General features: G+C 38.6%; 1 long non-coding RNA gene across 2 annotated transcripts; it reads right to left on the reverse strand.

The window, feature by feature from the left end:
- Positions 1–2,999: 2,999 nt before the first annotated feature.
- On the reverse strand, positions 3,000–12,063 carry LOC112530626. Of its 2 annotated transcripts, none has more exons than XR_005843019.1 (4): positions 10,408–12,063; positions 9,271–9,494; positions 5,986–6,050; positions 3,000–3,360 (listed from the first exon to the last, which is right to left on the reverse strand). It is a non-coding gene; the product is annotated as an uncharacterized LOC112530626 (long non-coding RNA). The 2 variants fall into 2 exon arrangements; XR_003072395.2 differs by having other exon boundaries at positions 5,981–6,050.
- Between the last annotated feature and the right edge of the window lie 14,259 nt (positions 12,064–26,322).

Below are 26,322 nucleotides of genomic sequence, written 5' to 3' on the forward strand. Positions count from 1 at the left end.
GGTTTTGATTTTTGCTTGCCTATTTATTTATTCCATATTCCATCTATCCTGTATATGCTTTATTAATGTACTTTTAGCGTGAGATAAAACAAGTACAATAGGAATACACTATGCAGCCCTCTGTGACTACAGAGCACAGAACTCTGTCTGCAGTGGTATTATCACTACCCACACAGTGCCATGTGTCTTTTCCCAAATCGAGATCAGACTTTAAATGAAAATACCTCATCTCTTGTGGGTTTTATTCATGCAATTTACTGAATGATATTCTTCAGAGTTTCTTTGTCCTGCTTTATTTCTTTTCCTGCTGAAAAATTAAAAGGAAAGGCTTTAATTAAAAAAAAAAAAAAAAAAAAAAAAGTTGTGACAGCTTTATTAAGAGGCTAAAAAGGAAAGGAGTTGCTGACTGTTGGGCTGAATGATTTATATCTGGTACAGTTTAACTTGAGATAGGGAAACAACATTTTCTGAAATCCCTGACTGCTTAAAGGTCCTGGACCCTTACCATTCAATGCTTTTTATTACATTTCGTAACATAGAATAGCATAACTTTCATTTTACTATCATCCTTCATTGAACATAATTTCTGAACTTTTCTGTAGGGAAAGTACATAATTTTTAGAAATGTTTCCAATTAAAGCATATGCCTATTGATTCATAAGACCCTTAGGACTGTGAGTTTGCTAATCAAACAAACAAACAAAAGTCACTACTGGAATAAGCGCATTCTGAACATCCTGTTATAACATGAGAAAATGAAATGAATAGTAAATTCAGTGCTGTCCTGCCTAATTTGTAGTGTGAACATATCACCAGACATTTCAAGTTGCTTGTTTGCAGCAACTCTTTTGAAACTCAAGCAGCAGTCACTGGTGCTATAAACACTGTTCCTCCTGCTTCCAAACTCTTGTAAATCAATAAGATAGAACTCACTTTTCTTTGCCAGTAAAACACAAAACAAAAATAAACTCTCTGTATCCTCTGGTCTGGAACAGGGATATAAAATGATTAATCAAATTAGGACTCACAATAAAATCTGAAAAGTATTATCTATGAACTAGCTCAAAGGATAAAGCACAGAAAAGCACAGAATACAATGGAGACAACACTTCCCCCTCTCCTTGTGTATCTTTGTTTTCTTTTTATGCAAAAACAAGTGATGAACTTTGGATGTACTCTGGCCTGTTCATATTTTTTCAGACTCCATCATATCCCCTGCTTCCTGTGAAATGAACAGGGTCCTACAGACTGTCCTAATCCAAACTAATACCACGTTGATCCTCTGGAGAAGGACTGAAAAACAGGCAGAGACAAACCAACATGATCAAATTGAATACAGATAAGTATGTAGCAGCACAGATAGTGAGTTCTCTCTCTTTCCACAGTTCCCTTTCGCGTGCGCACACACACACATCTACATACTCCATTTATTTGTGAAATGGTTTCCTCTAAACATAGAGTTTTGCATTACAGAAAGGCAATTAAACAAAGCAGTATGAAATGGCCAATCACTCCATCTACCAACAAAAGTATCTACTATCAAAGCAAATAATGTAAATGTACAAAAAATACATTTCATTAAAGCAAATAATGTAAACATGTAAGTAAAAAATAAGCTTGTTTCTCAGCTGCCATAGGAAAGTGTTCACTTTTTAGCCACTGTCCCTCAGGATATGTCTTCTTGTATTTTGTTATATTGATTTGCCCCCATATTTGACATGGAAGGTAAAGAATAAAAACAGGAGTTAGTTTTCTACATGCTTTTTCTGTTGGGGAAGTACACAACTGTTATTGCAGGTTAGTTCTTTTATTTTTTGGCTTCTGGTGTACAAATAAATTGACAGTCACAGCTTATCATCACTTAAAGATGCATGTGCATGCTGGAGTTTACTGAAACATGATTGGCTGCTACATAAATCAATCTGATAGAGATCGGTTCCGTGAAAAAAAGATAAATCATTACCCTGTGCTTTTGGAACGTAATTCATTTTAGATAGTGATTATTGATGATTTCATTCCACTGGTACATGTACATGTCTAGACCATGTTTTTGTACAAAATGGTAAAACAGTGGAATGTATTCATTTCAGGAAAGATCGTGAAGAAAGCATGATTAAAACCTAGTTATTACAACCCCCTGGACACAAAATTTTCATGCAGAAAAGTTGCTTTTTAAAAAAAGTCAAATTCATGTCTCCGTACAGCAGTTCAACTCTCTACTTTGCATGCAACATTTTCTTGTGTATTGCCCTATATTTTTCTCCACCAGCATGCAGGTTCAGTGCAAGCATATTTATTGTGGCCTGATTGTGGTGACTCTTGATCTTGCTGATACGTTCCCTGTCAGCCTGTGCCATTCACTCAAGCATCCACAAATGCTACTGGTTAACCCAAACTGGTTTTGGGTTAACCCTTGCTACCAAGGGGAATTTCTTTGCTTATGCAATCATTAGATTTCATATTAGCTAGCAGCTAAGTGTGTAATTGTTTTCTTCAGCAACATCAGTCATGATGGTGGTAACAAAATGACTTTTAAACCATCTTAAATGGCCACCTAATGTTTCCTTACAGCACTGTGGTAAAAGTAAATGAGCACTGTAGTCCTGCTTTGCAGACGTGGAATATGAGCCAGAGAACAGCAGTCATTAATCTAGAACTCGGAGCGAGGGTATGGAACTCATGGAAGGGTATTTCTGAAACATAACCCTGATCTCCTCCTTCCTTTCAGCATGTTTTAAATACTCAATCACATGCATGTTCTGTGTCAGATGATATTCAACCCCTCAGCAAGGGAAATGATATGTTTTTATATTTTTATGCAATTCTAAATTGATTTCAGCTTCCTTTCTCCACTCTACCTCTTTTTCAAATTGAACAAAACATGCATTCCTTCTAGAAATCAGTCTCTTCTAAAATAAGCCAGCTTTGGGTGTTATCTAAGCTTCCCTAACCCCCACCGCCCTCCCTCAAAAAAAAAAAAAAAAAAAAAGCACCGGGAAAAACATCTTAAAATATGGAAAACATTTTATTACGTGAATGGCTAATTCACAATCCACCAAGCAGAATCTTTCTTCTTTCCAGAAGAAGTTTCCAGAATAATTTACCTTCAGGCTGGAAACAAGCAAGAAAAATTCAGGGCAGTTCTTCAAATGTTTGTTCTCACTGATCTCACCTCCCTGTGGAAGCATGGGAGGGGGCAGTGAAAGACAGATGAGCACTGTGCTCTCACCGTGGAGGAGATCTCAGTCTCTTGAAAAATATTCACAGCAGGGATACTGAGTAGCTCTGAGTAAAACTCCCAAGTTCACTGCAGAAATAGGCTGCTCCAAAAGTAATGCCTCCTATTTGTTTCCATGGAATCTACAACAGATAGGAAGTGCACAATGACACTATACAATAGAGAATACTTTCAGCTGTGGAACAATTTTTGTTTGTTTGTTTGTTGTTTGTTTTCAACACAGTCATCACCATTAGCTGTGCATTTTCAACAGCAATCAACAAGAGCCTGCATGCTATGCTGGTAACAATCTGCACCATAGGAGGTGACCCACTGTCATAGTCACTGCTGAAACACACCACCAAACACCTCACTGTGCTCTTGGTCTCCAGAAACATTCAACAAGTGTTGATGAATGTCTGTGGGTGTCACTTTTTCCCCATGGAGGAATTCAGTGGCACACCTTTGCTTCATCCGCACTTCCATGTCAGATGTCATTCTGTCAGACTGCCCCTCTGCTGCCATTTGTCACACACAGCATGTAATGGGGTATGGGTGGAAGGGTTCAACCTCTAATGCCATACCACCAACATCCGCCTTTGACATCATGGGTCAACATAATAAAATAGAAAGAATTCCTTTCAGAGCACAACTATACTGTTCCCTACAGATTCTGTGAATTTTGAAATTTACACCTTATTCATACCCAAAGATTCTGAGGAGACACTTTCTGAATGTGTATGCCTGTCTCTCTGCCTCTGCTCATCTCTATCCAGCTGCTCTGAGGAGACAATTTTACTTTCCAGTCACCTGGCTGCTGCTGGAAAGTTTTTCTACTGTGTCCTCATCAGTGGCACGCAGAAGGCCCATAAAAAAAGCTCTCACACTGCAGTGGTTTGGCTCACTCATGAAAATTATCCGGTTTTGCTGCAGATGTTTTTCAGTCACTTCTTTGCATCCCCACTTCTGCTTATTCTGCAGAACTCCACTTCCACTGGATTCCAGTGAGCAGGGAGTTGGTGTAAAGAAGAAGAAAAAAGCAAGGAAATAGGCAAAGCCAGGCAAGGCAGAGCAAGGAAATCACAGGGGGAGAATCTGCAATTTTCTACAGTCCTCAACAAGCACTAACAGCAGCGTCATTTTTTTTCATGGCCTTGGGGACACTTGCATTTGAGCAATCACCTTCTTCTTGAAAATCTTCTGAGACAGGTTGTTTAAATTGGCTTGTTTTAAATGGGTATAAATTTAACATCACTTACAAAGAGTCTGGGTATTAGCCCAAGGACACCTTGCGTTTGTATCATTGGTTCTGTCATTTTCTGACTTTCTAAAGATTACAGGATTGTTTGCTATTTTGACAGAAAGCCGACACAACATACATTCTCAATGAAAAAGAAATAAATACAGCTCTGCTACAGCTCTGTAACAATAAGGTTATTCTAGGAACTAATTGATCATACAGAATGTCTGATTTCATTATACATGAATCTGACAGTGCTGAAAAAGATTATGCTAACCACTAGGAAGTTGTTTGTTAGTGTGTTTGGAGTGAAATACCAAGCGGTATTCCTGGAAAACGTACTTTTGTGGATATCTTTTCGCAGGGGGAGGTTGAAAATCAAACTCAATTGTTCTGAGTTCTGCAATCAGAATTAAGTTCCTCTTTGCTGGGCACTGTGTTTTTGGAAGTCTTTGAATGTTGCAAACTTTTTCCAACTGATGTTTTACAGAATTGCTTTTAAAAACCCCAGAGGGTAAATAGTATTCTCAGAATAAACAGAAAAATGCTGACCTTGTCAGATTTAGCTGCTGAAAGCCAAGCTGTTTTAAGACTTGGAGGATCAAGGGTCATGGTTATAAACAACACAGATAAAAAGAAAGAAAGGAAAGAAAAAGAAAGAAAGATAGAAGTGAAAGGGAACTATGCAGTGAATATAAGTAATAAATATGTTGACCTTCACGAGAAGGGAATGAGATATTTATGCAAAAGGCAGGGAGGGGGGGAAGAGAAGGAAAAGAGAGGAAGAAGAGAAAGTGCACAAACTGTACTTGGAAAAAAATGTTTCTTAGAGCTTGTTTAAAGCCGGAAATGAGTCACTTTAGCTTCATATGTTTTTGGTTTCAAAAGAGGAGAAAGGTCAAAGCTTCTTTGTTTTAAATAAGCTGGTCACTACTTCTGAAGTGTAACACGATAGGGTTCAAGAGTCTTAATGAAACTGGTATTTCCCCAACACCCCGGGCTGTGGCACCTCAGAGGTTGCATGGTCATGTATTGTAAGTCCAGGGAGCTTTATAAACAAAGGCACGCAGAGTGTGACTTTGCTCATGACCTTCATACCCGGGTGCTTCTGTGGCAGCCATATGGGCAGTGTGATGGCTAAATTTGCCACCACTTACAGACTTTCACAAATTGCAGCTGCACAGACATGGCCCTCCACCACTGTGCTCGGAGACAAGAACTGGAGCTATGAGCCACAACCCTTTACCAGCACCTCTCTCCAAAAAGATTATAAATGGGTGAAAAGTTTCACAGGAAACAAAATCATTTGAAGTGACACTATAAATTAGAATGATCACTGCAAGGAAGTGTTGCAGAATGCTAGAGCAAACAAACAAACAAACAAAAAAACCCCAACCAAATAAATCCCAAAGAGCAGTGTAGGTTTGAAGCAGACTCTCCATGGAAGCTTGCTGAGGATCGGCATTTACCAGAAACACCACCCTGGATCTATCAAGAGAAACTGAATGACGGCTTGTTTATACCTTACCGCTTCTTCATCAGTACTCCACAGTACTCCCATACATCCAGTTCCAACTGAGAGTCAAGGAAGAACTGCAGCAGGAAGAAGAGTGAAACCAAAAGGTTAGGTGGCTGATTTTTACAGAAACACCTTTAGGACTGTCCTGAAGTGCAGGGCCTGATGTTAAAGGTTTATCTTTGGATTGTAAAAACGGAGAAGGAGAATAGAAATGTTCTGCACTGATTCAGAAGTCAAAAGACATGACTTCCTTGAGCATGACAGGCAGGAGAGGAAAGACTCCATGGAAAACAAATGTAATAATTTCCTCCTTTCCCTTTGTTCAAATTACAGTTCTTACTACTTAAACTCTCACTTCAATGTTCTTCAGCACAAATATCACACTTACTAACCTTCCTTGTCTCAACCCTTACTCCATCACTCTCTTCTTCATGCTGTTTGTTGCCATGATTCTGGCAACATCCCTCTTCCAAATGCAATGTTCCTCCTCACTTTCTCCCCTTTCATGCTGCTCCTTGTGCTTAATTCAAGATATCAAGCTGTATCTGTTGCATGTAAATCCTTTTTTTTTTTTTTTTTTTTTAATTACCTTCCAAGCTCCACCTCTTGGATAATACCCTAATGTCTACATAGAATAATATCCATCTAAAAGTTCTTTCCTGATTTTGGTCCTGTAATTATTTTAGTATTAGACTAAATGTTCTTTCAGAGAGTCGTTTCTTCTCCTGGTGTTCATAATGTATCTGCTGTAAAAGGCCATCTGTTCCCAGAACACTAGGAACAACAGTGGAAGAGCACACTCACACAATAACACGGGGATATGTATCACTGGCAGCAAAATTGAAAGGCAATTATGGTAATGAAAATTGTGAACTTTGAAAATGACCAGCTTTATTATCCTTTGTGGCATCAATCCCCAACTGGGACAATTACTCGGTTTACAGTAAAACTAAATAAAAGGTGACTCACTGGACATTAGCTCTTTCGGAGCTGGCTTGTTTGCTCTTCAAAGCAGCATTGAAATGGCATATTAAGCAGAAGAGCCTCAAGAGCCTAGATTTCCTGCACTGACCTTGCTTCAGCATTCATACCTCTATTGTGCCTTCTCCTTCTTTCTTTCAAATCAATTTGCCATTCATTCAAATGGCCAATAATTGGAATTAGCCCATTCTTTCTGTGTGTACCTGCTTGCATTTTCCCCTTACCTTTCTATCTGTTCCAGCCTACATGTCTGCCCCACATGTCTGCTTACAGCTACCTCCCCTGTTCCTGAAAGAAGTTAGCCTTCCTATGGCTGCCTCAGTGCTGAGACATCTGAATCTCTGAAGATTCAGATTTGCACTGACTCTGCAAATGCCGTAACAGTGAAACAAAGTCATTTAACATTTGATGTTGGGAGCAGACTGGTAGTTCTCCTAGCTAGTCCTACAAACACAAGCTGTGCCAATAGTTTTGCAAAACTGAGGGGAAAGCAGCAGGATAATTTCAGCCTGTTTCTCAAGGGTGGGACTGACACTTCACCAACAGCTCAGAACTGTGCCCAGGTTTCTAAAAGACTGAAGGGGCTGTTGATCTGAAACCACATGTATGTGAGCACTACACTGTGCTGGTGGCACAAGGAAGGGTGCTGGTCTTTATTCTGTGCAATGAGCTGGGCTGAAAAACTGCTTTCTTATCTTGAAACACTTTATGATTTTCTTCAAATAAATTGATGTTGACAAAGCATCACTAAGTCATGTTATCCTACTTATCTACTTGTTGCAAACAAAATTGAACAAAATGAAAAAATATTCAGCCCTAAGACAAGTGCTGCCAGACTCCAAAAGTGGATGAGTATTAATCTGCAGTCCTTCATTCTTTTTTTAAATTTTTTTTATTTTTTTCCTGCAGAGAGATGCAATATAAAATATGATCTTATTTTCTAAAAACAATGCACTTCTTACAGGTTCTGAAAGCCCTAGAATTTGTCATTGATCTCTGTGAATTTCTAAACATTTTGAGAGATTCTTTCTTATTGAAAAGTCATCAGATTAAGACCTAAATTGAAGAAGGATGTTCCTGTGAGTTAAAGCATTGGACTGGGCCTTGGAGACTCACATTTCAAGCCCTGGATCTGCTATAGACTTATTTTGTGATTTTGGTTGCCATCCAGCAATGCACTTAAATTGGTGTTTAATTTAAAACTCTGGAGTAGTCCCATGAAAGTTAAGCACAGACTTAAGTCTTTGCTGAATGGGAGATTTAGTCTGTCTGAGCTCATTTCTCTAGCTGTAAAACAGGGATGATAGTTACATTCTGACATAGTTTGTTTTTACAAAAAATGTTCTGATGCAGAAGCTTTCTTCTGGTCTGTACAACTCTGAGACCAACTGATGTCAGCTGCAGCCTGCAAAAATGTCTATGCTGTTATAGTCCATGAATTAACTTCTCATCCTCAGGATGCCACACAACGCTTTAAATCTACCATTTATGTGGAGACTGCACGGAGGAAAGGAGCACTATCAGTGTTGTTTTCTTCCTCTGGGTTTGAATGCCCCTCTCTGCCTGGATGCTGTCCTACCACTTCGAGCTGCTGGCAGGGAGGGGAGCTGAGCTGCTCTTCAGCAGCAGCGATAGCTGCTGCAGCATGCGAAGGGAGCAGAATGAATCTGCAGTCTTTTGTATTATTTGTTAACATTTTATAATTTCTTCTGAAAAATCTCTTTTCTCTTTCTGCATGGGACCTCCTGCCGCCTCATTTATGGTTTGACAGGTCTATCTACGCATGCTCCAGACGATGGATTGGGGAGTTGCTATACTTTTCTAAATGTGGTTAAAGTTGTTTGTTTTTTTTTTTTTTTTTTTTTCCCCACATAGTGAGAAAAACTTCCCAAATGTAAAAAGATCAATCTCTGCAGCAGCACCGAGAGTATGTAAGCAATACAAATAATCACTATTTTACTTTAAATTATGTCTTAATTGAATCCTTAAAGATCATTTGAATGCATTCCTGTGACAAACTGCACATCACGTTGCACAGGGAGCAGCATAAGTAAGAGTAATCATCTTCTCCCCTGAAGATTCTTTACACAATCACAGAAATAAGCCCACCCCGTGCCTGTGTGAGGCAGGCTACCTGAACCCTCTCAGACAGGCCAAGACCCACAGCCTCCCCCTTGTTCTCCTCATTCATCACAGGGCCCATGATCCAGCTTATACACTGGGATGACAGGCAGGAGATTGCCAATTGTCTTGGAACTGTAAAATAAACACTTTTTCTACATATGTTAATGCCATTGTTTATTGACTACTTACTCAGCTTGGATGTAATTGGGGTCATTAGGGAAACATAAGCAGCTCAGTGCCTGTCAATACCTGACCTTTAAAATATTCAGTACATTCAGTATTACATGATGTTTAACAAGCTGGCCTTTTCATCTGAATGCAGCTGTTGTTGCCATGCAAACAGGAATGAAGGTACTGCTCCTCCTCAAAAACTTTTGGAACAGCTTTTTCTTCATCTATGATGTTGAAATAATCTGGAAAAAAAAATAATCTCATTGAAAGATTTAGTTTGGATCCGCAGTCACTGGAAAGAGTGAAAACCAGTTTCATTTGAAAGGAAAAAAAGAAATCAAAGCCCATAACAGAATCATCAAAACGCAACCCCAACCCAAAGAAGCAGAATTAAAAAGAGTCAGGATGAGATGTTCAACTGAGAGCATCTTCAAGCATTATGACATTTGGCAAATGTAAATCAAGACACTTCCAGGATGTCACAAGCAAAATTTTCAACAGTGGTTCTGATGACTGAGGGACTGCTGAAGAATCTGTCATCAGCAGACCGTAAAGAATAAAGCAAAAGCTATCACTAACATGCAGATGTTATCAGGATGTGACTTCAGCACAGCTATGCATCCCGATGGAGAGACAAAACTGCAGATGTTTAACGCATTATTGTGGAAACTAACTGCATACTATTCTACTTTAATTATTTAAATTTTACACAAAAGAGATATTCTACATCTTCTGCCTCAATTGCCAGAGTGCAAGTTAACATTTCCTGTAAATAAAAGCAAACAACTTTTTCTACAGGCTAATTAGAGCTGTTAATATTTCTGAACAGGCTGATGGATAAATGTTTCTCTTTGAAACAGGCAAACAAACAAACAAAAAGAAATGCCCAGACATCCTGCCTTCAAAGAAGGAAATAAACAATGCCATTCTGTTTTAACAGAGAAGTAACAAGAACCAGAGTGCTGTTCAGACAATGGGGATATATTTTCACAAGGTAGATCAGGTAGGAAAAAAAAGATAAGTGACAAAATGAGTATGGGAGATGAAAGTTGAGACAAGGTATTTGGAATCGATGTTACTGTGAAATAATACAGAAACAAACACAGAAAGAAACCATATGTACAAACCTTAGCCTATGTGAATAATTTTACTTACTGAGCGTTTATCCTCTGTGTGGCTCTTCCCACAGTTTTCACCAGTTTCAGAAACTTCTGAGCCAGGGGAAGCAAGTAAACTTGTTAGGCAAGGGCTGCAAGTGCAAGGCAGAATACTGGGAATGCAAATTCCTTATAGCAAGTGTAAATTTCCACTTTTCTTAACCATCATTTTGCTTCCACAGCTTTTATTCACCACCTTTTAAAAATCTGGAAGTCAGAAACGCCTTACTGGCACTCCTGCACGTGAAGATCTATTCTTTAGTAAATGAAATAAAATTTGAACTGAAATGTTAAGATAGAAGAAAATGAAATGAATTGAAATGAAAGAAATGAAATGAAACACCTCTGGAGCTATAGCCTCGTCAAACACTGCTACTGCCTTCAATACTCAATCAATCGTTTTGTTCTGTAACCAGCTCAGACGTGAGCCGTGGCTGCAATAGGTCAGTTTACTAGTGCCCTCTTCTGCTTTACACTGGTCTCTGCTGCCCTCCTCTAACCTCTGCTCTCCCTCCAGCAGTTTCTGTTCTTGCACTCACGGATCCAGCAGGACCTTGGCCCTCTCAGGTCCCTCATGTCAAACAAGCAGGCGTCTACTGCATTACACGGCCTGAAGGTGACTGCACAGGGAGAGGGGGAGGAGGAGGGAGAAGGAGAGTCCTTGGAAAAGCGGGATGGCATCCCTGAGCAAAAATACATCAATCACACTAGTCCAGCTATCTCAATTAACCCTTAGTTAAGCTGGGACCTCCTGGAGAAGCTGAAAAGAGTTTGAGGGAATAAGAGATGCTATCTGCCACAAGGATTACCACTCTACATGTGGATCAAAGACAATTCCACATTTTACCCTAGTGATTAGCTGTAATTAAATAAAGTAAGTCTGTTTAAACTTCATTAGCAGCAAGACGTTTGCTACAGCAGAGTGGGCACAAATCATCCATTCTTAATTAAAAGATAATCCACAGGATGACCATAATCTTCTTCTAAAAATACACCATTTCCCCCTGAAAGATTTCTTCATCAAATAAGGATAAATAACAGTTTCTCAGTGTTCAGGCTATGAAGGAATGGATGCTCCTTCCCGCTTGCTTGAGTGAGTGCTGAATGTGCCTGATAACATCACTTTGGCATGCTATTATCTAAAATGGTAGAATACCTCACTTCAGCAAAGTCTGACATAAATCTTTGAAAACAAAGACATTGCATATGTATGAGCTGAAATAGATATGACAGTGTTGGCACATTAATATTCCTGTCACTGGGGGGTTTCAAACTTTTATGGAGATGATATCAATGAATTTGAGCTGTAGCTGGTGGAAGAGGGCAATGTACTGTAGGACAATTATTAATTAGGTACAGACAAACATATTGAAAAGCATATAATAATGTCCAAAGAAGTGCACTGCAGACCTTCCAGAACAATTAAGAGGGAGAGAAATCAAGAGCCCTCTGAATTGTACTGTTGCTCAGTTCTGGGAGCACTGGTCCTAATCGGCAGCCAGAGGACATCTCCCTCTGCTCCTGCAGTCACTTTGCTGCTGCATGGACAGCATATGTTTTCAATTATCCCATAACAACCCTCATTAAAAGTAACTGCAAAAGCCTAACTCAACAGTTCTCTGCCTACTTGCATGTGGTTTGAAAGTAGTGCTAATGCAGCATGTTACAGAGATATTCAGTTGGATTTGTTCTTTTTTTAATTGCTTGATGTGATAAACACACACTTCATTTGTAGGCAAGTGAAGGTAGAGCAGGTACAAGCGCATTTTAAGAAAAAACAGCAACATACCAGTTTCTAGGTAGCAACAACAAAACATTTAGTACTCTAAACTCAACCTGAGAAGCAAGAAAAAAAGAGCAAAACCTCTTTATTCCCTTCCTGGCTTTTATATACATGGCTTTGTAAGCTCTGCCCCTTGTAAAGGGAGTACTTGGACACTGGACTTGGACAAGCTCCAGTAGGCAGAGATCACGGATGTGAAGCTTTTGCTTGCAAGGTCTGTGAGGCAGAGGCTGCTCATTCAAAAAAGTGCATAGCATGACTTTTGATCCATAAAAGTAAATGAGAAACATGAAAGCCACTTAATCAGAGGACAAAAATTCATCCGAGAATCAAACCCAGGATCAAAATTCATGCTTGAATCTGAATATAATCCTACAAATGGTTCTTTTCATTTTTCATTTTAGTTTAACACAAAAAGACTTGCAGGCAGTGACCACATCCCCTCACAGCCTGCACTAGTCCAGTTATGTGCTGACCTTCAGATATAGGATAGCAGGGCTGCTTAAAAGCTTTTCCCTGTACAGCTTTTGCTTTTTGGCTCTCTAGCTGTTTCACTTTCTTTCTTTCCTTCTTTCTTTTTCTTTTCCTTTTCTTTTTCTCCAACATTCTGCATTTCTGGCAGGCTGGTCTGAGCCCTGACATTCAATAACCTCTCAGCAGTCATGGACAAAGGCCTAAAAAAATTCCTCTTTCACAAACAGGCATGAAACTAGCTCTAGATAAAGGCATCTCAAACACACTTGATGACAAGTCAGCTCTTTTAGGCTATTACAAGAGAGCACTGCTCACCTCCAAATATTTTTAGACTTTACCAATAAAATCCTGCAGAGGTGCTTAGGTCAGTGCTTTCAAAACAACTAGAAATACATCTGTGCTTTGGTTTTGATTTAACTCTTTTATTACACTAATGCTATCTGTCATTTCCTGCGTGTGTCAGCATTGCTTCTGAATGGCAAAAATGTCACGGATACACCATGCAAAAAAGAAAGAATCTTGTACCCTCCTATGATAAGCAACACTGCTTTGAAAAGAGAAGAAAAAATATCACGTTGATAGATTATCTGGCAACTGCAAGGTATTATATTTGCCATGGTCTCACACCAAGGCAGTGGAAGTCAACAGCATGAGTAGCATTGGTTATACAGCTCCCATCCATCCCTCCAGTGACTTGCTAATCCTTCTGCAGTTCTAGAACCTGGTTTTGAAATAAAGTTAGCTTAATGTTGGAAATTACTGAGTGGATCCTGTCAATCAGTGAACCGTATTATGCTATTTTCCTTTGCATGAAGTAGCATTTTATGTTCTCAGGTAATAAGGCACATAAGCAGAGGCACGTGTTGACTCATGAAAGTCTGTGGGACTACAGTTTGGGCTTAGCATTATGTACTTGTGAGTATACCTTACTGAGTTGGGGCTTCATGTGTTAATTGACATGAGGAGAGGTGACACATTAGGGGTTTTTGATCAGTGTGGTGTCCTGGCCAAAAGATACTTTTTCCAAATTACTTTTAATACTCCACTCTTTAGGAAGTATAGCAACAGAAAATTCTAATGAGACAAGAGCTATCCTTAAAAGTCAACAGATTTTAAAACAGAGCAGCTGAAACCCACTACTTGTTTACTATCAGCAAAAGACAGATGAGAAAAAAAAAAAACCGCCCCAAACCAGTTTTCTCTTCGACCAAAAATCAACCCATTGTTTATCAGAGAATTCATTCTACATTGACTAGGCAAAACATCCCTGGTATGGAACCACTGATATTCAGCGAGTAGAGAAAATGAAGTCACTGGATCCTTTAAAATGTAGTCTTTCATGTCAGTTCATTGCAAAAAATAATGAATTACAGCCTCTTCTTCTTCTTCCCAGTGCACTTTTAGGATAGTTTACATGATTCTGGAATGGCTGAAATGCTTCAGCGCCTACTGTAGAATGCTCTTGTGAAAACATACACACACAAAAAAAGACATTGACTTTCACATTTGGATGGCATAGATTTCATACTACCATTCAGGATGAAGAAAGATTCAGACTATGTTTAAAGAAAATCAGTAATATGCTAGAAAATATTTATATAGTGAAAAAGGTACAAAGAAAATAGCTAATCAGATAAAAAGAGAAATCCAGCCCATACATATGGCTTTAGTGCAGTATGAAGATTCTGCAAATCCTCTGATAAAAACAAACTAATAAAGTTGGCTTGTAAAATGAACTACAGATAAGGATGCATCTATTTTCCTTGTGAACATTACTTCTGGTGGTATTCACCTATAGAAATAATATCTACATATCCTGTTCAAACAGCTGGTACGACTAGCACAGACTTTCAGTGCCTATATGTGCTTTAGATTTCCTTCTGGCAAGGAAATCATATCTTTTCCCTGTTTGATTTATGAAACAGGATTTTTTATAATTTCTTTCTTCTTCTTTTTTTTTTTTCTTTTTGGGAAATGGAGATTAATTATGTGAGATCACAATTTACAGAAACTAATATCTGGACCTTCCCTCCATTTGTGTTTATAATGTTTCTGGGTCTGTGACACATTCCATTGTTTCTGTTTTCCAAATGCGTTTTAAGATATATTACTTAAAAATAATACAAAAATTACTGGAGTAGCAACTGCTGCTCTCTGTTTGATTTTCATAAGCTTATGTGCCTACATTGTTTATTTTATTTGATCATTAAGGCCTAGATCTTACTGCGTAAATAAATCTGCTGGGCCTCTGCAGAATATTGTTGAAGTCATTAGGGTTTCACATATGGAAAGAACTTTATCTGTGCCAATCATACCGTAAAACTAGGCAAGATACTGCAATGATTTTCTCAATCAGATACTTCTTAGACAAATTAAAACAATATGAGTATGAATATGTTTTCAGACATTTTGTAGGTTATATCTCTATCTCGTAAATAGATGAATAATCCTAAATGTTTGGAAAATCATATATGTAGACAGGAGATGCAAAAAGAGGAACATAAATACAGATGCGTGCATTTAATTCCATGCGACAGTAAATAATTAAACATAACTACGATGACATTTAAACACTATGTCTTCTTGAACATACATTCTTTCATTTTATTGATGAATTCCTAAGAAATGTGAATTTTTATTATTACTAAGGAAAGAAGTACATTCACCTGAATAGAGTAACATATGTCTCTGTTTCAAGAGAATTTTTTTAAAAAGTCCTGTCTGGCTTAAAATAGTCTTGAAAGATGACTTGCCTGGATCAACCATTTCTGACAATCTTAAATTCTGATTTGCAATGCAATTTTTTTCGAAGTTGTTATACTGCAATATCTTCTTGCTCCTAGGAGACAGTTCAGAGTGTCTCAGCTGCCACCAAAGTTGCAACGATTCTTTATAGTAAAAAGTAATATCGCATATATAAAAACGTAATATATAATACAGAGTCATAAGTAGCTATCACAGCAAAGGAGTTTTTCATTTTTGCATTTGGTGGTATTTATCAGCTTACTATCTGCAAATTGTTTTCAGTGGAACTATGATGGTTAGCAAGATTTCTACTAACTTAAATCATTTCCAGTTCCAATAGACCATCAACAGCAAGAAAAATTTGAATATATACTGCTTCTTCACACTTATTTATGATCCAAATATCTCTAATTAAAATAATTCTCTTGTAGTAGTCTGGAACACAGTTGAAGAAACTGAAAATCAAGGCCTTGAGCTTAGTAGAAGCAGGAACTTCCACAATGTTAGGAAAAATGTTGAAGCACTTTGTTATGGTTGTGAGGGATAAGGAAAATAAAAAGGACAAAATGGTAGGTTAAAACACATAAGGGCCTTGTTTTTCCTTTTCTGATCAAGAGAAGACTTTCTCCTAAGTCTCCCTGATGTCTTCTCAGCACCACAGATATCAGTGCTCTTCTCATGCACAGGTAGAATAATTGGTAAATATTTAACTTATTTCTGAGCAATCACTCTCAGGTGGTATTCAGCTTTGAAAGCTGCAGCTTCTACAGATCTAAAGAAAGGCTGTAGAGCCCCAGATTTGTTTGATTTTTCAGCTTTATAAATTCGTCTATTAAATCATGTTACTTCTACCTAGAAGCCTTGTCTTCTCTTAGGAAATGTGAGCTTTGTTAACACACCAAGGTTTAGCACAAATACTCATTCCTACAGACTGGCTCATACTCCTGTTGACTCCGGGGCCACCTGCCTGTCTAAATCAGACTCTAACACGTCAATCAGGCTTTGAATCAGGAGTTGCAGAAGGCACTGTAGATCTCTAGAGATGAGGTATCTGAGTATGGCTTAGGTGTCAGTGTTTGGGAACAACAGAGCTGTTTGCTCTGTCATTTAATAATTGAAATATGGTGCAGTTTAGAATGGCTGTAGAGCGCTCAAAAACATCAACATTTTCAGAGAATGACCCAGGTCTCTGTTCTGTGCCACTCATGGGATGTGACAAGGCAAGAAGATGGATGGAACTCGCCAGCATATGTGATAGTGCCTGCATTCTTGTGCACACCAGCACTTCCAGCACCAAGGAGCTTATCTCTTGCATGCTACTGCTGGCAAGTGTCTGTTTGCTCATTTGGTAGCATGCTACAGGCCAAAGGAAGAGTAAAAGCACAAAGTCCAGCGCTACTCATGCAGCCTGTTACCAGAGAGAAACCTGAAAAAACAAGGAGTAAGGGAACTGGTTTGAACTCCAGAAGTCATGCAGGGCAATGAGACCCAACAGACAGCAGTGAGACAAGAGGTAAAAGTCACAGCCCTAGGGCCCACTGTGCGGAAGAAATACTGACCCTTGAAAGTCAGCAAAAACTTTTTATTAATTCAAAAAGAAAACTGAAACAGCAAGGACAGAAGCTAGAGGCAAGTGTATGGAAGGAAAGAGGCATGAGAAATCTGTCTGTGTTTACATGTCTGGGCTGCTGGCTGCAGTTGCAAAGTCTTCTGGATGCTTTTCCTAATGGAGGATTTTTTCGTTTTGTTTCATTTTTTAAATGAAGGATGTGAAACATATGACACAGTGCTTCTGAAAGCAATAGCCTCTATTTCTGGTGGTTCATATATGTGTATGTGTGAGTGTGCACAATCTGTACATGGAAATTAATTGGTAACTTTGGATGTGTCTTCTCCTTTAGTTGCAGCATAATCATGTACATTACATTTTGCTAAATGCATAGGATCATGTTTTCCAGCCCTCGAGCACTCAGAATATTTCCCATTAAAACACCAGTTTTCCAAAGTGCTGTGGAAAGTGTGGATCTCAATGAGGAATTTGGAGGAGGGGATGGTTTTGCAGCCCCCTCAGTCAGGTTGGGGAGGGCACTTGGTGAAAGGCGGGGTGTTGCAAAAAGATGCTAACTGGAAGAATGGAAGATAAAGCACTTGGAGCTGACACTAAGTAAGTAAAAAAATGACTTGTAAATGGTAAAAAAAAAAAAAGGGTAGACAGTGGAGCTCATGCAAAAGTGTTCCACAGAAAAAGGAATCTGTGTGGTGTGCAGACTGAAATGGGAATGGGAATCTGCATCCTACCATATCTGTCTGTCTTTGAAACATCTCAATTACTTATGAGGAAAAGATTTCCACTGCTAACCTTCCCACTTCTTTCTCATTACAGTGAGTAAACAACATTAAATGGCAAATCCTACAGTTCACAGAGTACGATATACTATTGTCTTTAAGAAAATACAGTACAAGTGTACTAACCAGCAAATATCCCCAAGAGTGTCTAGAATTTCTCTCTCTTATGAAATTCTCAGAGTTATAAAGTATACTGGCAGGTCTCAGTCAAAAAGAAAGACTGCGAAAGTCTTCTTTTTCCCAATACTGAGCTTTTAGTCTAATTGCTTATTTGCAGTCTCAGCAAGAGGGAGAGAAGAATTTTATCCTCTTTGGCTTGTTTCTGAATACTAACTAACCAGCCCAGTCAAGGCTCTCTAAAGAGTGAAACTGCATGAGAGACACACTGCATTTGACACAGTCAGGAGGCAAAAGAAAGAGCAAAACAAAAGTCTATTCAGGGCTGAATCCTCTGATATACTCCCCCATCCCCCACCTCCTTTAAAAATAAAGAGAAAGGGGAAAACTCATGAATCCAGGGCTGAATGCCTGAGGTTGTCAGAAGAAAGGACAATGAATGACAGCTGACTGTCAGCACAATTCTCAGCGTCTGAGTTATCACTTTTTGGCATCGTTCAAATGGGAGAAAAAGTGTGCGTGCTTAAAAAGGAAATACCGAAGGAGTGCTTTATGAGGGGCTGCACTCAGGCACGCCAAAGCAGGTGAGAAAGCTGGTAGATCCGCATGGATTTGTCCCTTACGAGTATAGTGCTCTAAGAAATCTTCCCAACTGAACTCATTAAAAACTTTCCTAAGCATGCTGGCGTTACGTGATGCCTTAAGACAACAGGGGTCAGAAAACTATTTTCCTTTAAGGAAATCAGATACAGACCATACATACCTAAAACAAAGAAAACATATATGTGCGACACTGTTATCTACCTGTTGGTGAGAGTAAAAAAACAACCCAGGAAGACCAATCTTTAAATATTTCTTGCATGTTCAACTTGTTTAGGATCACCCTGCAAGCCGATTTTTTCTCCTGCAGATTTGCCTACACCTTCATCTTCACTGACTGCCTTAATCCTCCAGTCTTTGTTGTTCCAATGCACAATCAGCTTGTTTTTAAGTCACATCTACCCATATTTGTTAGTGCTGAAACATTACTTTAGGCTTTTACATCTCCATAAATCCATACAAATGACGCACAGGTTTTCCTGGGAAAGGCTGAAAAAGCTAAAGCAGAGAAGATTTTAAGGTTATTTAAATAATGCATTTTGACTTGGCAGACACTTAACTGCCTGGTTTAGGTAGTAAGAAGCACTACCTGAACTGAGCGGCAGCTCATGACAAGGAGACCCTGGAATGGCAGGGGTTTTAGTAATTAAAGTAGATCTGGCTTGTGCTCAAAGCATTAGCTCACTTAAGCCTGTTGACCATCTGTACTAGAGAGAAAATGATTTATCTCCAGCTCTGCAGGGCTGCTAGGTTCCACAACGACTGAAAATAGTGCCGAGTTCCTAGGTCTTTCCCCAGTGGGCATAAGGGCTACTCCAGAGTCCCTGGGAGGGAGAAGGTAACTCAGGAGGGGCTGAGATGCTCATCTGTGCTGACCTGAACATCAGCAGAGCCATTACTGGAGAGCTTGTGCTGCAGTTACCGCCCCAGCAGGTGTTACTGTGTGCTATGAATCTTCAGAGAGAAATGAGGAAATGAGGTGGGAGGCAGTACAAGTGAATTGCAACAAGAAAAATAGGAGGAAGGTAATTTTCAGGCTCCCCCCCCCCCCCCCCCCCTTTTTTTTTTTTTTTTTAAATAAAAGGAGGAGGTCTCTGTATCTGACAAAGAAGATATTAAGAAGTTCCAGATACAGGCTTTGCCAGTAATCAGTAAAACACCTAAAAACAGAGGATGTTCGTAGATAAGGTGTTAGCAAATGATACTTGTATATTTGCATAATCTATGAGGGCTGCTCTGAAAGTAATGCCTTCTATGTTATTATGTTGGCCCATGACATCAGAGGCAGATGTTGGTGATATGACAGTAGATATTGAACCCTCCCACCAATATTCCAGTACATTTTATTACCATGTGACAGATGGCAGCAGACAGGCAGTGTGACACAATGGTGTGTGTCATGGAAGTGTGTATGAAGCAAAGAGGTGTCACTGAATTTCTCCATTGATGTTCATTGACATTTGCAGAACATTTATGGAGACCAAACAGTGGCTCTGAGTACAATGAGGCAGTGGGCTGTGTGTTTCAGCAGTGATGACAGTGACAGTGTGTCTCCTCTGCTGGTGCTGATTGTCATGAGTGTGGCATGCAGGCTCTTGTTCATCAGTGGCAAAAATGCACAGCTCATGGTAGTGAGTGTGTTGAAAAAAAATGCTTTGTGGTTGAAAATTTATTCTATTGCATAGTGTTATTGTACTCTTCTGTCTGTCGTAGTTTCCATGCAAATAAATAGTAGGCATTAATTTAAGAGTGACCTATGTATTTGGAAAACAAGATAGTGTTTTCAGAAAAGGAATCAAAAACTCTGTGAGAACTTGGCTCTGTAGCTCCAAATTAGCATGGACCTGTTCTTGAATGTTGCAGCTTTCCTTCAGAGTTTGTGCTGATGCCATCATACTTCTGGAGGTATAAATGCTAAGTGCATAAATGCTACCTTATTGTCAACAGTCTTTAAAAATCAAAACAAAACAAAACAATCCACAGCAACATATATTTGTAAAGACAGTGTCTAATCTTCTAGATAGATGCAATGATTTGCAAATATTTTTGAGGTCTTTACTGCGTGGAAGGAATGGAGAAAGGGCTTCTCTACAGGTAGGCTTGTAGGGTTGTACAAACTGCTCAAGAACAAGTTCTGTCAGACTGGTTAGGCTATTATTCATAACTAGAAGCTGCACTCTCTAGATGTAATTTATGAAGGTTCCAGGGAATAAAGAAGGAAATGAGCCAAGATTTCCAGTTTGAATTTTAAGAATTTTAAATTCTCTTTACATAAATGCTATTTTTTCGTGCCCCTTTAATAACTGTACAGGACCATCTAAGTTAAGAGCTGTTGCTGTACTCTTCTGTTTTCAGGATTTATCTTCCTTATGTGATTGATTTTGTAATAACAGAATGCCTGCTAAAAGTAGCAACCATTATGAATTTCAGGAGGAAGAAATTAATAAAGAGAACAAATGTGAATGGGCTCACTAATCGCATGGATAGAAATGGAGTGGTGGCATTGGTGGACAAAAGAAGGGCAACTGAGGTCATCTGCCTGTACTTATGCAATTTCTTTGACATGGTTCTACACCACATTCTTATCTCTAAATCGATTTGAAGGCTGGACTATTCAGTGGATAAAGAATTGGCTGGATGGTCACAACCAGAGTGTTGTTGTCAATGACTCCATGTCAAGATGGAGGGTGGTCGTGAGTGGTGTCCTCCAGGATTTCATTCTGGGACCAGTGCTCTTCTACATCTTTATTAAATGGCCTGGATAGTGGGATTATGAGTATCCTCAGCAAGATGACTCTAAGGGGTGCCATTCAGAGAGACCCACACATGCTTGAGAAGAGGGACAACATGAACCTAATAAAATTCAGCAAAGCCAAGTGCAAGGTGTTGCACGTGGGTCAGGGCAAAACCAAATGTGTGCACAGACTGGGAGAAGAACTCATTGAGAGCAGCTCTATGGAGAAGGACTTGGGGGTTCTGGTAAAAAAAAGCTGGACATAAGCCAGCAGTGTACATTTGCTGCCTAGAAAGCCAACATTATAGTATCCTGGTCTGCATCAGAAGAGAAGTGGTCAGCCAGGCAAGGGAGGGGATTGTCTCTCTCTACTCTGTCCTCATGAAGACCCATGTGGATTACTGTGTTCAGGCCTGGGGCCCCCAGCACAGGAACATGTTGCCCAAAGAGGATGCCCCATTTCTGGTGGTGGTCAAGGTTCAGATGCATGGGGCGCTGGGCAGCCTGATCTGGTAGGTGACAACCATGCCCATGGCAGGGGAGCTGGGACTTGATCTTTAAGGTCCCTTCTAACCCAAGCCATTCTGTGGTCCTGTGATTCTATAAACCTGCTTCAAGTATTATGATGGCAAAAGAAGCTTTGCCTCTTCTACTCCAGTCTTGATGTTGCCGAATGCCAAATAATGAAGTATTTTGCCATATTACTATACCTTGCAATTTAGACGTGCAAGTTAAAGTAGTTTAGTGAATTTTATCACCTGTCATTTTGCAAGAGATTTACAGAGGATCTGAACTCTGAAGAGCTGAAACTAACTGATCTTTACTTTTAAATCAAAGTCCTTATAACCACAGTTACAGTAGGATACATATATTGTTTTCAAAACTGACAGCAAGACTATACAGTATGTTCTTGAAATTTTATCCCTTTACCTGAGTACCCTGATGATAAACATGCAGTCTTAAGAGATTTCTACTGAAGTATCTTAATCCTATGGGATTTGTTGATAATTTTTTTCCTCGGGAGTGATAAGAAATGTATGGGAAAGAAGAGAATGAAATCCCAATTCAGAGAACCAATAGAGATACTTCATCAGGCTTGCCTCATACTTTATAACTTTTGTCTGTACTTTCTGGTGTGTTGAAGGGATATTAACAGCTCAAGGACTTGGCTATTTCACCACTGGAATGAGAATGCATCCTGACACAATACAAGCTGATTTAAGACATACAGGACAAATTTGAAAATATATTATTCTGAGAATTAGAAAACAGATAGATCTCCTGAGATTCTGTCTGGGGAGAAAGTCTCAGAAAAATCCCTGGATATATGTAGGCTTCTTTCCTTTGTTTTTGCCCTGGGAATATAGCTGATAATCAAGATGTATTTCCTGTTTTGGCATAGCTTCCTGATTGCTGTAGGCACATTCATCATCAATACCAAACCAGTTTCCCCCATTTCTTCAAGACTTACTACTGAATAACCTTCAGAACAGGATTAGCGCTTCCCAGGCTGCAAGAAGCTTTAACATACTTCTGCTGAGTAGAGTACTTTACAAGTTATGCTTAATCTCTGGACAGTGGAAGAAATAGTCAATCTTTGAAACATCTGTTTCCAGGGTCTGTGCAGCATGTATACGTAGTCTTACATCTCTAGGACTAGACCAGTCCCTCCCGTCTATAAAAACGCAACATCCCAAGGAAGAGAGACATAGGTTCTGATGTGCAAAGATAATCAGGGGCAGATGGGATTATAAATATAGCTGTGGAACAACTGTTAATAATTGTATTGTGTATATAATTCCTTAGATTCTAAACTGTGTACTATTATGTTCTCTGAATTTCTTACTGTTGTTGATAGGTCATTCTGTATCTATGTAAAGTGACCAAAGGAAAACCAAAAGTCAGAACAATGAAAGACTGTTGGACCTCTGGATGTTGGAGGGAGAGAACTATTTATGGACACTGAACTGATATAGATTTCCTACGGGACTTGAGAATACAACTCAAGACATACAGAACTTTCTCTTATTGTCTGCAGCTGGACCTGAATGCCTGCATATGTCATGAGCAATTAAAAAAAAAAAAAAAGGTAAAGACAGAGGAAACTGAGGGGTATGTAGCACTGTAGATTAAATTTGAAAAAAATGAAGCTTCTTAATATAGTTGCATTTTGATTGGTTGGTTGGAAATGACAACTTGATAGCTTTTGTGTTTTAATGGCCTAATTGAGGATAAGTGATTGATAAGACACTATGATTATAATTTTAGCTTCTAATGAGGAAGATGAAGAAAAACACAAGTTTTGAATACCTTTCTGTAAAATTAATTCCTGATTGTAAAAGATATGTGTACAAATGTTATTTACAGGCATCATCAAAAGAGAAGTCTGATTTTGCTGTAACAGCATCTCACCGCTTTCATTCTGTGCTTCTAAAAAAGAATAAATGTGCTGAATATCTTTTATAGGATCTAATACCTTGGTTGAAAGTAGTGGCAACATAGCTCTATTAGACTCATAGAGGCCTCTGCTTACATTATAGTTTGACAGGAAGATTCTCAATTACCTCTGTTACTTTGATGTAACAAGAAACATGTCAAGAGGTTTTTCTTTTTCTTTATTTTTTTCCTTCAAATCAGGGAAACCTGTAAAACAGAGCTATTAGATGTGATCTTCCAATAGAAGGCAATTTTTCTACCTTATATTATTAAAGTTGGAGATAAATGCCTGGCTAATATTTGTTAACAAGTAAGAAATATTTCCTGGTCCCAATACTTGCTAAGTAAGTTGAACTGATCCAAAAATATAACATTAAGTGGTCTGTGCATCGATAAACACTAGTCCAGGAAGCTGAAACTGATAGGAGAGTATTCCTAGAGGATTAGCCAGTACTACTCATAGTACAAATTTGAGGTTACTCCCATTTATACGTACAGTTAAACAAGTGATAACATTGGTTCTCTTGCGGAGCAATATAATTTGTCCCATTTTTGAATTATTCAGTTTCTAATTTCCCATTGCTTCCATTTTTTTTTTTTTTAATTTTAGTAACATGAAATTATTGAGAAAGTGTTATTTTTATTTAAGTTTGAGGACCAAGTTCAGGACTAGATTTAAGCAGTCTTCCTATCTTAATGAATACTGATGAGGAACACCATGACAGTCTTTTCCTGGAAGTTGTGTTTGCCCTTGAGTGAGTAATTGTGAAAGTAGTCTATGGAATTAAATGAGAGTAACACCTCACCTCACACCAGATTAGAAATGGCAGCCTAGATGTGGAAGACTTGTATCTTGACCAACCCCCAGAAAGATCAATCCCTGCAATTTTACTTTCCATAGGGTCCATTTTAAGGAATATCTTGGCAGCGTTCTCTTGGTCACTATCTGACCTGCAGTAAAAGATAAAGACAAAAATAAGCTTGAAAATGTGAGGAAGCTTTTTCCCTCTGGTATGATGACTATACATCTGGCAATCAATAATGTAGAGGACATGTTGACAGTGAGATACTGTTCTTTGTGATAAACATTTGAACACTGGGACATGTTCAGTTCATAAATGTCTTATGTTTGGGGTAAGAAAAATAAATGAGTTTTCCCCTTGGGAGTCTTATTTCATATTTTGGTAAAATTTTCCATTTTTTTGTTTTCCATGTGAATAGCCAGTAGAATGCCATTAGGGACACAGACTCATCAAATGGGCAATAACTACAATAAAGTTTATGTATCTTGGCTGCCATCTACTCCAAAACCTGTGGAGTTCTCTGCTGGAATAAAGAACCTGAAAAAGCAAATACAACAATTAAATTTTAAAGACTTGCCTGGTGAAAAATTTGCAAAAAACTTGTTTTTTAAGGGCAGCGTAAAAGAGAGGCAGGAATAAACAATCTATCTGGACTGTATAGAATATTGTACACCAAATCTGATGTTCCAGAAAAGGACATTCTAAAACTCTATCCATTTGGTTTTTATGAGGAAAACAAAACAAAACAAAACAAACAAACAAAAACAAACAAAAAATCATGATGATCCCATTTTCTTTTGTTAGGTCTCTATGTGTTACTGGCATGACAGTACTGTCCTTTCTCACTACTGATAGAAACGAATGGGCTGAATTCTCTTTAGATAGTATTTTTCAGGAAGCAACCAAATATTTCAGTAACTATTTATCATTTTAAATGGTCTTTTTTAACCTATACTTTACATTCTGTGTCAAAGGTCAAGGAAAGATGGATAGGGCTTTTTTGAACTCAAAAAGAAAAGTTAATGTATCTTACTTAATGTTCCTGTGTAAACCATCATAACAATATACTAGTTCACAGTGTGTGCAGTCCCAGATGTGTTATGGCACTTCAACCTTGCCTTTCTTCTACAGTGACATACTAACATGCACACATGCATACTTACATCTATATTACACTTGTACTGCTATTTACTATATATGTTCTTATTTATAACAATATAAATGTTATTTTTTTAAATATGCGTTAGTGATTACGTGAAAGATCTGATCAGTTATTCAGTGGAATATGGAAAACAACCTACAGAAGACAGAAACTGAATTTGAAACAATAGTAGTGACTAAGTTAAATAGCTATTTACCTATATATTCCTTTCCTTTCAATTTAACATCAGTGCATGCACATAAAAACTGTCCTGGCTGAGGTGCTGAGTAAGTTGTATGAACTGCTTTGGTTCCCTGCTGGTTTACAATCCTAGCTTTTCAATGCAGTGCTGCTATTCAGACTTCAGTACTTGTCTGAAGAGCTTTGTGTTGTCTTTGGGTGTTTAATACTTATAACAAGGCACTTTCATTAAGTGCAGCCCAATTTTAAACATTCTGTCCATTTATCTGAGCGCTCTGTAAATGTCTGAAGGAGACCAGCTGACTGCTCCTACTGACTCACCTAGCTAACATTTCTTAATTTTCTTCTGCTTCTCATCAGCTTCAGGCTCTGTAAACAAACTCCCTTTCACAAAGCCTCAAAAGGGTGGATGTTTAGCAAAGTCTACATTACAAAAACATCTCAAAGATTTATTTTATCCCCTGTTTAAAGTGGGATACACACTGTCCCTTAAAACACTGGCACTCTTCAATTTACTGTGAAAGTGTGAAAGT

The sequence above is a fragment of the Gallus gallus genome, chromosome Z (genome assembly GCF_016699485.2).
Source record: "Gallus gallus isolate bGalGal1 chromosome Z, bGalGal1.mat.broiler.GRCg7b, whole genome shotgun sequence".
NCBI classification, from domain to species: Eukaryota; Metazoa; Chordata; class Aves; order Galliformes; family Phasianidae; genus Gallus; species Gallus gallus.